Raw genomic sequence first — 15,070 nt, 5'->3', positions numbered from 1 at the left:
TTGAGACATGGACCAGCTAGGACTCGAACCGAGGACCTTCCATACACTGCTAGAGTGCTCTACCATTGAGCTACTAGCCCCTCTTGGATGAGTCCATCGTCGGTCCGGGTGTGGCTTATTTCCAACACCAACACCCCCCTTTAAGCCACACCTCTCGTGTGCTTGGGGCTCCTAGCCTGGACATGGCTCTGATACCATGTTGAGACATGGACTAGCTAGGACTCGAACCTAGGACCTTCCATACGCTGCTAGAGTTCTCTACCACTGAGCTACTGGCCCCTCTTGGACCAGTCCATCGTTAGTCCCGGTGTGGCTTATTTCCAACACCAACAAAGTTTGATATACATATATAAAGTTATTTTTAAAATTGATAGATCAAAGAGTACTACACTACGGGCTTTCAATTATAATACCTTTTTTGAAGCTTGATATTAACCCTAACCACTAATCCATAGAAAAATTTATATTGATAAGCATGTCTTCTTGTGACTATGACATTGTAAAATAAATCTCATTTTTCATATAAATCTCTTTCTTAAGTTTGCTCTTTGGTATTCATAATTGACATATTAAACTCTTAAACTTCACGACTAATCAATTCTCTTTAGTAAATTTGAGACCCTTTGTCAACTCATTTCAAAAGAAGAAAAATTCAATAAGTATCGAATAACTTTGGATTAATGTTATGAATACTCCATTATCACTGTGAAAGAGTAACTATTATCTCTAAATTCCATTTTTATATACTTTTGACTAGCAATGTTTATATTTAAAGTAACTTCTAAAGGACTTGCTCTAGTATCACTTCAAAATAAGTCATTACTATCTTAGAAATCTATTTTAGAAGTGTTTGAATAAAAATATTTAAAGTAACTTCTTGAAAAGTGAGCATCTTATTATAGCAATATGTATGACAGAGTATGCAAATAAAGCAATTGAAGAATAAGAAGATTGAATGAATTAACAAGGTTTATTTCTATACTTCATATTCAATTCTACTATATCAATATGGATAGGGGTTCTCGATTTTGTTGATCAAGATCCCTATAGATGATGGGTATTTCCTCTTTATCAACACTTAAATTGATGGACTAATCATAAAAAACTTCATAGAATAAAGCATTTATAAAGATAAAGTGTATTACATAAACTACCAACTACCCTAGTGCCCCATCCTCCTACAATATTATAATATAGAACAAAAGAACTTACCCAGTTAGTACATTGTATTTTTTACATTAGTTGAAATAAAATCAACCAAAATTCTGTTAAATTTTCACACTAGGATTAGGTATAACTTTAGTCAAAATTGAAAAATCATAAGACCAATTTCTTTTACTAAAATAGTCCAAAAATATATCGTATTTACATAAAGCAATAGAAAAATCCTATTATCAAAAGGAGGTAACCCTAACCTACTCTACACAGACATGGGGCTTGGTGGGCCCTATCATCTATAGTGGGGTTCGCTACCACTATGTAAGGTACCGGTGGCGTTGCACCTTCTCCTTTACCTATGTGTATGTAGCCACTTTGAACAAAGAGGGGAGGGTAATTTATTTCATCAAACACATAATATTTTCACAATTCATAATATACAAGTGACATCTTTTTTACACATGCCCAATGAAAGGAAAAGCACCAAGACATTAATGGTCCCTTATGCATTATAAATACATTGTAATAGATGTTTGGTGCATCCTAGGAGCTAGATAGCCATTTCCCAATGGAAATAGTATCCTACTTTCTCATTCTTGTGTGAAAGACATCCTTATCTAGAAAATGGATATATCATTACATGAATCTCATTATTCTTGTGAGAAAGACATCTTTCTCTAAAAAAAATGAATAGATCATTACATAAATTCCCTTAAATAACACACCGATAACAAATTTCAATTGCAAAACTTAATTATAAATTGAACTCAAAACCTACTTTCCACATTAAAAAACTTACAAATCTTCCTCGATATTCTTATGAGAAACCCACTTTAAAATGATAAATCATTGCATAAACCTCCCTTATAACCCATCAATAATAAACCTCCCTTGAATAACCCATCAATAACAAAAGCCTTAATTGAAACCTAGTTTCCACATAAGAAACTACTGGTCAATCATCTATACATTTTCAAAGATGCTATATATTCATCTTATTTTAAATCTAAAAAATACTTCTATGTGATCTCCCTAACCATCGGCTGAGATGGGGGCCAATGCAATCCAATAATGGAATGCGGAAAGAAATTTTATGAATATAAAAAGTAGATATTTATGTTAGCACATTAGGCTTATATCTTGGCTCTCTAGCATGTGCTGCCATGTTTCCACATGAGCCACACGTACGCAAATATAATTGTTTGAATATTTAATGCAAAATCTCTCAATTATCAAACCAAATTAGGGTTGAGTTAGTTTCATTCCTTCCCCTTTTGTTTTGTTGCGTAGTTATGATGTTTACTTGTGTTTTAATGGAGGCCTCTCTCATCATATCATTCTATTGGGTGACCCATTTTCATTAGGGAGTGGTATATCCAAGAGCATATTCTTTGTTTTTAAGCACATCCAATAGTATATTAATGGTCCCTGCTTGGCTCTATTATTGGTGTTATATTTTATGTTTACTTTGAAGTGTAGGGCCATAATGTCATGTGACCATCTTCTCTTTACTTTCCTCTACATGTATTAGATGTAATGGAGAAATTTTGCCAAATTTCATTTAGATTTGGAGTTTTTAAATGGAATACTTTAATACAATTATATATGAATAAATGATGTCTTTATAAATTTAGGTTTTTTTTTCGTTTTCTATTTGAATATAGTTTTATTTATTTTATTTATATTTGCATTTATTCTTATATATCCAGCACATTTATATTTATATTCATATCTGATTATCTATCTCAATATGATGGAGTCACAAATGGAGGGTCTAAAAAGAAGATTGTTCAACCATGCAACCAAGAGTTAACAAAGTGAAAATATCATATGATGGAAAAGAACTTATCTTTGATTCAACATAGTAGAATGATTACGACATGTTTGGTCTACTACATGAGATTACAAATTGGCTCGCATTGCACCACATGCTTGTTACAAGCTTCCATGCAAAGAGACAAAGAAACTCAAAAATAAGGTTCAAACTCTTATAAAACTAACTCAATTGGCTCTCATTGAATGTACAAGATGCACTTATATATAAACTCTAAGCCTTTTGAATGATTCGTGTTGAACACAAGGTATCCTAACACTTGATATTTTGTGAATGTGTAGGGTGTTCGAAGAGTTAATGAAATTCATTACAATTTCAATTGAAGATCTTCTTGGTCCCATACTACCCTGTGAAATGTCAAATTTAATGCCACAATGTACAAAAATATTTTGTAAACTTTGACTAAAGAAATATGTGATATTTTCCCTTTACTGTGAACCTCTAATGCTAGTAACTTTTAGTAAACTAATCCAAAGCTACTATAATCTGAATATATTGTGTATGAAATAAAACTCGACTCATGTTCTTTGTTGCATGACAAATTGAGATAATGCAATGAAATGTGGTAAGCACTGCTAGGATGCATCAAACACCTAGAATTATTTGAAAAGTGAGTCTTGCACTTCGTCAGTTTTGGATAAATTCCAAGGTTTTCTATCTCAATTTGTAAAATCTATAATGCATCTTCTATTGGTCTTCCTTTCCACTTGACTAATAATTCTCTCTACTCTTTATTTATGGTGCTACATCCAATTTTGTCATCCAAAAAATGTTCTATCTACTCTTGTGGTTGTTGTGGTTTTTGTTCTTAGAAGGAAACATTTTTTAGTGTCATCACTTGACAATCCTTCATGATACTAATGAAGATCTGCAATGTTGAATATGGGTGTTATGTCAATTGTTTTTGGCAACTCAACCCCTTATGTGTTGCCTAAATCAAACTTCTTAAAGAATCTTGCATGGTCCAAGCTTCTTCACCTTCATCTTGTTGCATGTACCTACTAGGAATCTTTCTTTATTGAAATACACCTACTAGGAATCTTTCTTTATTGAAATACACCATGACTTGCTCCCCAAGTTCAAATTCTCTATGTTTCCTCTTCTCATCTATCTAACTTTTATATTTGTTAATCATTGACTCCAAGTGTTCCCTAACCTAGTTGTGCACCGTTCCATGTAGTTTTCAAACTACTCTACTTTTACACTCCTTTTTCCTTCCCTGTTGATGTCCATAAGCTTTGCTACTCCTCTAGGATGCAATCTAGTCACCATTTGAAATGTTGTCCTTCCAATAATTTTGTTTACTAAATTATTGTCTACAAAATCTAGTTACGATAATATTATGTCCTAATTCCCTACCCTTTCTCCTACAACCTTCTCAAACTCGTATTCTACTACCTCTTCTTATCTATCAGTCTGTGATTCAAACGTTGAACTCAATTTTAGATCAATGTTAATATTCTTCTATAGTGTCCTACAAAAATATCTTGTGAACTTGGTATCCCTATTAGAAATTATTCTCCTCAATAATCCATCCAATCTCACAATCTCTTTGAATAATAGGTTAATTGTACAAGTATCGCATCATGTGTTTTCTTTCAAGGAAAGAAATGTGTCATTTTGGAAAATCAATTCACTACTACAACAAATATGGAAGCATATCATCTATGAGTGTTTGGTAGTCATAATAGAAAACCTATGCTTATATATTTCCAAGGTTTTTTCAGGACCATCAAAGGTTGGTATAATGTGGTGTTTTGACTACTCCTTATTGAAAATTGATGGGTTCTACACTCTTGAACAAGTTTTCTTACATTCTTGTGCGACAAATAATGTTCACTTACCAAAACCATTATCTTGTCTAGATACCAAAGTGCCCTAATCTGACACTATGTTTCTCCTTGATCCAATTCTCCTACATTGAATTCCTGCGAATGCACAATTGTTTTCCCTTGAATAACATACCATCTTTGTCACAACCCTCCTTTATCACTTTTTGATTTAAATACAATTCTATTATTTTATTTTTTTTGTTAAGCTATTAAAAATGATTGAATAAATGTTATAAAAGAATAAAATGAATACACACACACACTTGGAGAATATAATTCAAAAGGCATTATTTTTATTTATTTAATTTCCACTCCCAATTATGGCACATTTTGTAGGAAGAATAAGAAGCTTCTAGATGAATCTCCACCACCTTGCATGTAACTCCCCCACTAAGTTTAATCAATTTGCATGAGTCCAATATTGGAAAAGAATCTCCTTTTTAATTAAATTTTCTAGATAGTGGAATGGAGGGATTTTTCTTATAAAATGACATGCAAGTTTCAAAGAAGGGGGTTGATTATGTTTTGAAGAAAATTTCCCAAGTTTTTTTCTTTATTAGTCTCATTTTTCGTTGCAGGATTTTTAAGTTGTTGGTTGAAAGATTTTTCTCAAGTTGCAAAGGAGGATCAAAAGGATAGCTAGAGGATTCAACATCAAGCTTCGATAAGCCAAGTTCTCTTCTTGTTATTTCACATATGAGAAATGGTATTATCCAAAGATAGTTTCTAGATTCTCCCTTATTTTAAATCTTTTCTTCTTATTTAGGAATAAATATTGATAAAATACTTTCTCATAATGCATGTAAAGGATAGCATTATTATTTATTTTATTTTTCCTAGAAAATATACACATAATCTTGCTTTTTTTGTTTTTCCAAAGATTTTAGATCTATGCAAAATCATATTTCCTTTATTTTTAAATCTCTTTTTCTGAGATTAAAACTCTTCCCTATGTGATTTGAATCTTAATCTTTATTTCTTCCCTCTAATTCATTTCTCTGGTTCTTCGAATGGAAATCTGAATCTCATTCTTAAAATAAATCTCACTGTGAACATTAGTTAAATAAATCTCTCTATGAATATTAGTTAAATAAATCTCTCTGTGAATATCAGCTAAATTTGAGAAATATATTTCCCTGTGAATGATCCTTTGTGTTATTCATCCCTATAAATAAATTTTATTCTCATTTGATCACATAATTATTTGATATATACATGTGTGTGTGTGTGTGTGTGTGTGTGTGTGTGTGTGTGTGTGTGTGTGTGTGTGTGTGTGTGTGTGTGTGTGTGTGTGTGTGTGTGTGTGTGTGTGTCCTGTGAATAACCCTCTGTGTTATTCATCCCTGTGAATGCTAGAAATAAATTCTTTCCCTGTGAATGTTGGAATAAACTCTCTCTCTATCTGTAAATATTGATCTCATGTTACTGTAAAACCAATTTTAAAACAATTATCTACCTCTGTGATATCTTGATTTCTATTCTATTCTTGTTCCTATTTTCATAAATACTCTTTTATTATATACCTTTAAATAAATGTAAACCATATATATATATATATATATATATATATATATATATATATATATATATATATATATATATATATATATATATATATATATATATATATATATATATATATATATATATATATATATATTTCATACAAAAATGAATATATTCAATATTGCAAATAATGTTAATATGAAAACTATGTCCTTCGAAATTTAATTGGGGTATCGAGCGGCATGCAGGGTAGTGGAGGCGGTTATCGTAACCGTCGGGGAAGTGGTACCCTCCACTTCCCCTGCGATCACTGTCACAGCAGTGGCTGCAGGGTAGTGGAGGGGACCACGGGGTCCCCTCACCACTATGGGCCTGCTTCCACAGACCCGCAATGGTGATGGGACCGGTGGGTCCCACTCCCACTTGCTCCCCTTTCTTTATTTTCAAAAAAATGCCACTATAAATTCGGACATTGTTAAATTCTTTTTTTTAAGTTAATAAAAAAAAATTTAGGTAATTTTCGAAAAAGCATTTATTTTTAGCAACTTTTCCAATTGTAATTTAAATTGTATAATTGCCCTTAGAAAAAATTATAATAATTAAATTTCTTTTTGCAATTTTCAAATTGTAAGTTAAAATTGTATTAAATTTTATCATTGGAATTTTATAAAAAACTACTTAAAATTCGTTGGGTTATTTAGTTGGTATTTGGACTCATTAAAAGCAATTATCATATGCCAAATGTCTAAACTAAACACTATTTTTGGAACCATAATTAATTATTCCCGTGATAGGAATCATGCATTGCTTAAATCTTGCACGCTAGTTACACTTTTAATTTTTAATAGGCAAAGTTTTATAATTATCATTTTTATGCAAGTTATATTTCAAGTTTTGAATAATAAATAATGTTTGTTATGGTTTTTATTCCGTGTAATTCATCAAGTAGTTATTTCAATTAATTGAGACTTGCATACGCGTTCAATTCATAATTATTTTTCAAGCATGATGTTTATCATAAGTTAGAAAATTAAATAAAGGAAGTTGGAAAACCAAAACTTAGCAGCGTTCGGTATATACAGTGCCTTTGGGTCACGCTTACGGGTAAAGCCGTCGTGTTGAACTACTGCACTTAATGCCTAATAAAGCTGCATCAACGACATTTGTGGCATCGTCCCTATAAATCATCGGGGAGTAATAAGGGACACTTGGAAGTTAAAATCCAAGGGGCGGGTAATCCCCCTTGGATCGATAATTTAATAAGATAATTCTAAAATGATCTTTCATCCGCTGAGTTAAACCATAGTAAACTCCTATAGGGATGATGAGTGAAATGATTTTATGAAATTGATTTAATCTCGAAGAATTGTGGTCGATTGACAATTGGTCAAGGGTGACGCATATGATAAGAATTAGGATCTAGTTGTTTTAGGCCACAAGCAATAGGCCATCTTGAGCCTTTGCTTAAGTGCTACCACCGTGGGTAGCAACCGCAGAGAAACTGTATGGGACATTGACCCTAGAAAGGGTTGCGTACCCACTAATCAGTTTACATCAAACCTTAGAGTAGAAAATAGAACTACATATTCTACACCTTGATCCCGTGTCGAAACGGGTATGTAGGCAGTCTTGGGACGAAGTTGTCCCTAGTACTCAGGCGTTCGTGGGTGGGGTCTAGGCTTGGTAAAGAAAGATTGAATAGAATCCTAATTTTGAAATATAAGTATAATAAAAAGGAAAAAGTAAATCAATGCATACTCGGAAGGGATCCCGTATGGATTCGCTTGACTTCCCGAGGCTTTAAGCCAAATTCCAAGGCGGAACTCAAGCTTGTATTATGTAATTTAATTACTCCTAAGGATGGCGACCTTGGTGCACTTCTATTAGAAGAGTGTAGTACTTAGTGAGTGGCTCAGGACCCGAATGGTCCCGATGAGTCTAAGTCTCTAACCAGAGCACCTCCTATCCCGATTGGATAGATGCCTACCCCGTATGGGTAGATGCCTATCCCATATTGGATAGATGGAATCTTATGCCCCGTATGGACAGATGCCTAACCCGTATGGTTAGATGCTCATCTCAGATGGATGAATGCCTAATCCAAATGGATGGATGCCCAGAGTATGCGATTGAATCAAACACAATGATTAAATTAAACAAAAAAAAAAGAGAATGGTAAATTTTGTTGAGTTAATTATGGTGGGTTATTACATGTGGTATCAGAGCAAAGGTTCAAATCTAGGCCTTGTCCTCACTTCAATTTATACAACTAAGGGAATGTTTTGCAATGGTAGAAATTAAATTTTAAAATCCTAAACCAAAAACTAACTACATAATTTAACTTTCAGGTAAAAACCTAGAATGGGTAGAGGAAGAGGAAGAGGAAGAGGAAGAGGAAGAGGAAGAGGAAGGGGAAGGGGAAGGGGAAGGGGTAATGGAAGACGTACTACCACTAGGAGTCAAAGGGAAGAAAACCATGAGGAAAACCATGAATAAAACCATGAGGAAGACCATGAAGGGGATCAACATAACCCAGGAAATAACGAAGATGGGGTTGAGGCTATAATCAACCTTCTAACCGAACAAAGAGATAAAATCAACTTCTTGGAACAATCAATGCAGGACCTTAGGGAAAGGCAGAATGACTTTGAAAATCGAAGTGGTACCAAAAATGGAAACCCTAGTAGCAATCAAGGGAATATGGTGGGTAATAGAAAAGAAAATAACATATTGGAACTCTCCAAGGACTTAAAGAAAATCACCCCTCCTAAGTTCGATGGAAGGCAAATCGGTGAAGGAGCTGAGAATTGGTTAAATGAAATGGAAAAGTATTTTGAACTAAGAGATTTTAGCGAAACAACCAAATCCTTATGGGGTTCCTATCAACTCACAGGGGAGGCAGCTAGTTGGTGGACCAACACCAAGGAACAAAATGGGTATAGCAAGGATACGGTCACATGGGATCAATTTGTTCACCACTTCCGAGAGAGGTGGCTCCCTCAATTGTTCTTTGATGAGAAGGTGACAGAATTCCATAATCTACGTCAAGGGCCCCTATCAGTCCAACAATATTGGGATAAGTTCGCCAAATTGCTTAAATATGTACCTATGTACCAGAAAGATGAAGAAGGCCAAGCAAGGAAGTTCATTTTGGGGCTAAATACCAACATAGGGGCAGAGGTTGACATGCATGGACCCAAAAACATGAACGAAGTACTTGAAAAGTCCCTAAGGCAAGAGAGGAAGATTTAAACACTAGTAGGGCGGAACTATAATGGGAACCACTCATTTAAAAGGAAGCAGGAATTCAATGGGAACACTAACTTCAACAAAGGTCAAAGGAATAATTCTTCTGAAAGAAGGCCACCCCCTAATCAATATCAGAGGAATGGAAATAATAATAATAACAGAGGCAACTACAACAGGAATGACCAGCAGAGCAGGATAACTTATCCACCCAGGGCCAATGAAACAAGGAATGATCCCCTTAGGAACCAAGGCAGGAGGGGTCCTCCAGGTGGATGCTTCATGTGTGGGGGAAACCATTTTGCTAGAGAGTGTCCCAGGATGAAAGGACGGATTAGGGCCAATCAACTCCAACAAGGACCCCAACAAAGGATTCATGCAACAGTTAGGAACCGAAGAGGAAGATACCAGAATGTTCCCGTGGAAACTACAGGTACACTATTTGAACAACCAATTTCAATTCTAATTGACACTGGGTCATCTGAATGTTTCATATCACCTGAATTAGGAAGCAAATATGCATTAATCTTGTGTGAAATAGTGTCCTACTTTGTCATTCTTGTGTGAAATACATCCTTATCTTATCTAGAAAATGGATATATCATTACATGAATCTCGTTATTCTTGTGAGAAAGACATCTTTATCTAAAAAAATGAATAGATCATTACATAAATTTCCTTAAATAACACACAGATAACAACCGGATTCAAAAAACTGAGAATCCTTTGAAGAAATTCATGGAGCATAGTCTGTTGTGTTGAAGGTGTCCTCGCAAAACATGAATGTGTTGATTGCTTGCCTGGAGAAGAACAAGCAGAATAAAGAAACGGTGATTATTGATGACGAGTTGGCTTCTAGTTCTGTTCTACACTCTTACAGACACAGAACCAGGCAAAATGCAAGTGAGCTGGAGCTGAAGACCAAAGGCAATCAACAGATGCAGGAAAATAAAAAATTGAAAGAGGCAGCTAATGCGATGATGATGTTGGTCAAGGATGCGGAAGAGACTATAAAGATTTTCATCCGAAATGTAATTTTGTTTTAGGGGTGCCAGTCTCTCGCTAGCCTTGAGTTGTTCTTTTCTTTGGCTGTTGTTCTTTTTGATGTTATTTTGCAGTCTTTCTCTCTTTGTTCAGTCTTTTCTAGTTTCTCTATTGCTTATCTCTTCGTTATGTAAGCGGGTTTCAAGTCCCTTAAAACCTGATTTTCCTTAATCAAAAACAAATTTCAATTGAAAAACCTAATTATGAGTTGAACCTAAAACCTACTTTCCACATTTAAAAACTTACAAATATTCCTCAATATTCTTATGAGAAACCCACTTTAAAAAATGATAAATCATTGCATAAACCTCCCTTGAATAACCCATCAATAACAAAAGCCTTAATTGAAACCTACTTTCCACATAAGAAACTACTGGTCAATCATCCATACATTTTCAAAGATGCTACATATTCATCTTATTTTAAATCTAAAAATATACTTCTATGTGCTCTCCCTAACCATCGGCTGAGATGGGGGCCAATGCTATCCAATAATGGAATGCGGAAAGAAATTTTATGAATATAAAAAGTTGATTTTTATGTTAGCACGTTAGGCTTATATCTTGTCTCTCTAGCATGTGCTGCCATGTTTCCATATGAGGTAGACGTAGGAAAATACAATTGTTTGAATATTTAATGCAAAATCTCTCAATTATCAAAACCAAATTAGGGTTGAGTTAGTTTCATTCCTTCCCCTTTTGTTTTGTTGCGTAGTTATGATGTTTACTTGTGTTTTAATGGAGGCCTCTCTCATCATATCATTCTATTGGGTGACCCATTTTCTGTTTGGCTTTGGTTTTCACTATTACCAAAAAAAAGCAAAACCAACCTTTTAATAAAAGTTTTTGTTTGGATTAATTAATCCATTTGAGTGGAGTTTCCTGTCAACTTCATTAGGGAGTGGTATATTCAAGAGCATGTTCTTTGTTTTTTTAGCACATCCAATAGGATATTAATGGACCCTGCTTGGCTCTATTATTGGTGTTATATTTTATGTTTACTTTGAAGTGTAGGGCCATAATGTCATGTGACCATCTTCTCTTTACTTTCCTCTACATGTATTAAGGTGTAATGGAGAAATTTTGCCAAATTTCATTTAGATTTAGAGTTTTTAAATGGAATACTTTAATACAATTATATATGAATAAATGATGTCTTTGTAAATTTAGGTTTTCTTTTTCCTTTTTTATTTAAATATAGTTTTATTTATATTTGCATTTATTCTTATATATCCAGCACATTTATATTTATATTCATACCTGATTATCTATCTCAATATGATGGAGTCAAATGGAGGGTCTACAAAGAAGATTGTTCAACCGTGCAACCAAGAGTTAACAAAGCGAAAATATCATATGATGGAAAAGAACTTACCTTTGATTCAACATAGTAGAATGATTACGACATGTTTGGTCTACTACATGAGATTACAAATTGACTCGCATTGCACCACATGCTTGTTACAAGCTTCCATGCAAAGAGACAAAGAAACTCAAGAATAAGGCTCAACCTCTTATAAAACTAACTCAATTGACTCTCAATGAATGTACAAGATGCACTTATATATAAACTCTACGCCTTTTGAATGATTCGTGTTGACCACAAGGTATCCAAACACTTGATATTTTGTGAATGTGTAGGTTGTTTGAAGAGTTAATGAAATTCATTACAATTTCAATTGAAGATCTTCTTGGTCCCATACTACCTTGTGAAATGTCAAATTTAATGCCACAATGTACAAAAAACAATTGTAAACTTTGACTAAAGAAATATGTTATATGTTCCCTTTAATGTGAACCTCTAATGTTAGTAACTTTTAGTAAACTAATCCAAAGCTTGTTGGAAATATGTGCCTCGAATTAACTTGACCTGTGTTCAGACTGATTGGAGTAACCTATCTCGTTTGAACAGTTGTCGATGTGATTCTTGTCGATGGGCCGATGGAATCTTCTTCCTATGATCGGTTAATAGGTGATCAAGTCCGAGATGATCTAACGATTGTCGCTATACCACAACGGGAAGATGATTGTTAGTTAATCCTTGCTCCTTGGCGACAAAGCACATGCAAAAAGAAATGTGTTAAAGACCGTGCAAGTTGAAGGTGGATCAACGGTTGTCACTATACCGCATGATGGAGATGCACAAAGTTTATCCTCTGCGACTTGGCGACCATGGTGGGACCCGGTAAGAGAGAAACTCAGATGAGTTAACGGGTGAGCAAGTCCGGGATGATCGAACGATTGTCGCTATACCGCTATGGCAAGATGCACGAAGTTTATCCTCCGCCACTTGGCGACCAAGGTGGGGTCCAACAAATAAGAGCTTCATTCTGGACAGTTAGTGAGGTCGTGCTAAGGTGGCAGGGCAGGGACCCTGGAGCCAATTAGGGGGTGCCACGTGGCGGAGCGCAAAAAGAGAGATTGAGCATATCATCGGAAGATCGGAGCAATGCATTTGTGGTTTTTCCGATGGTCGATGGAGTAGAGACTGACTACGGGTGTGCGCTTGAACCGGAGTCCAAAAGATAAACACTTGGACAGTGAAGATGGTCTTGTCGGTGTATATGAATATGAATCGACCCGACTTCGTGGTGCATGTGGGATATTGTGTTTCTCATAAATGCAGACCGACGCAGACGGTTAGACTTCAAACCGTTGGTGCAATTGCTCAGATGAACTGTCGACAATTTGGTATATGAAGCCATTGGATAACTATGGTGTTGTGACTAATATCTAAGAGTCAATTGTAGTGTCTAGTTTGTTAGAATCTGAGAACGAATGCCTGTAGTAGCAGACTGAAACTTTATTGTAAATTCATTTACTGAAATAAAGTGTTTCAACTATTGGTGGTGGGTTTTTTTCCCGAAAGGGTTTTCCCACGTAATTCTTGGTGTTTTGTCTCTGTGTTGATTCTATGTGTTCTGTCTATGTTATTCTTAACGTTCTGTAAAAGTTTTAAACTGCATTCTTGCATGATTTTCCCTGTTAATTGACATTAGGAAGGTGTTTCCGCAGTGTGCTTTCCTTACAAAGCTACTATAATCTGAATATATTGTGTATGAAATACAACTCGACTCATGTTATTTGTTGCATGACAAATTGAGATAATTCAGTGAAATGTGGTAAGAACTATTAGGATGCATCAAACACTTAGAGTTATTTGAAAAGTGAGTCTCGCACTTTGTCAATTTTGGATAAATTCCAAGGTTTTCTATCTCAATTTGTAAAATTCATAATGCATCTTCTATTGGTCTTCCTTTCCACTTGACTAATAATTCAATCTACTCTTTATTTATGGTGCTACATCCAATTTGGTCATCGAAAAAATGTTCTATCTACTCTTGTGGTTGTTGTAATTTTTGTTCTTAGAAGGAAACATTTTTTAGTGTCATCACTTAACAATCCTTCATGATGCTAATGAAGATCTGCAATGTTGAATATGGGTGATATGTCAATTGTTTCTGGCAACTCAACCCCTTATGTGTTGCCTAAATCAAACTTCTTAAAGAATATTGCATGGTCCAAGCTTCGACACCTTCAGCTTGTTGCATGTACCTACTAGGAATCTTTCTTTATTGAAATACACCATGTATTGCTCCCCAAGTACAAATTCTTTGTGTTTCCTCTTCTCATCTATCTGACTTTTGTATTTGTTAATCATTGACTCCAAATGTTTCCTAACCTAATTGTGCTCTGTTCCATGTAGTTTTCAAATTACTCTACTTTTACACTCCTTTTTCCTTCCCTGTTGATGTCCATAAGCTTCGCTACTCCTCTAGGATGCAATCTAGTCACTATCTAGTGTCCTTCCAATACTTTTGTTTACTAAATTATTGTCTACAAAATCTAGTTACGATAATATCATGTCCTAATTCCCTACCCTTTCTCCTACAACCTTCTCAAACTCTTATTCTACTACCTCTTCTTATCTATCAGTTGTGATTGAAATGTTGAACTCAATTTTAGATTAATGTTAATCTTCTTCTATAGTGTCCTACAAAATATCTTGTGAACTTGGTATCCCTATTAGAAATTATTCTCCTCAATAATCTATCCAATCTCACAATCTCTTTGAATAATAGGTTAATTGTACAAGTATCGCATCATGTGTTTTCTTTCAAGGAAAGAAATGTGTCATTTTGGAAAATCAATTCACTACTGCAACAAATATAGAATCATATCATTATGAGTGTTTGGTAGTCATAATAGAAAACCTATGCTTATATCTTTCCATGGTTTTTCGGGACCATCAAAGGTTGGTATAATGTGGTGTTTTGACTACTCCTAATTGAAAATTGATGGGTTCTACACTCTTGAACAAGTTTTCTTACATTCTTGTGCGACAAATAATGTTCACTTACCAAAACCATTATCTTGTCTAGATACCAAAGTGCCCTAATTTGCCACTATGTTTCTCCTTGATCCAATTCTCCTACATTGAATTCCTACAA

The sequence above is a fragment of the Cryptomeria japonica genome, chromosome 7 (genome assembly GCF_030272615.1).
Source record: "Cryptomeria japonica chromosome 7, Sugi_1.0, whole genome shotgun sequence".
NCBI lineage: Eukaryota > Viridiplantae > Streptophyta > Pinopsida > Cupressales > Cupressaceae > Cryptomeria > Cryptomeria japonica.
The sequence above is the reverse complement of the archived record's forward strand: the minus strand, read 5'-3'. Positions refer to the sequence as shown.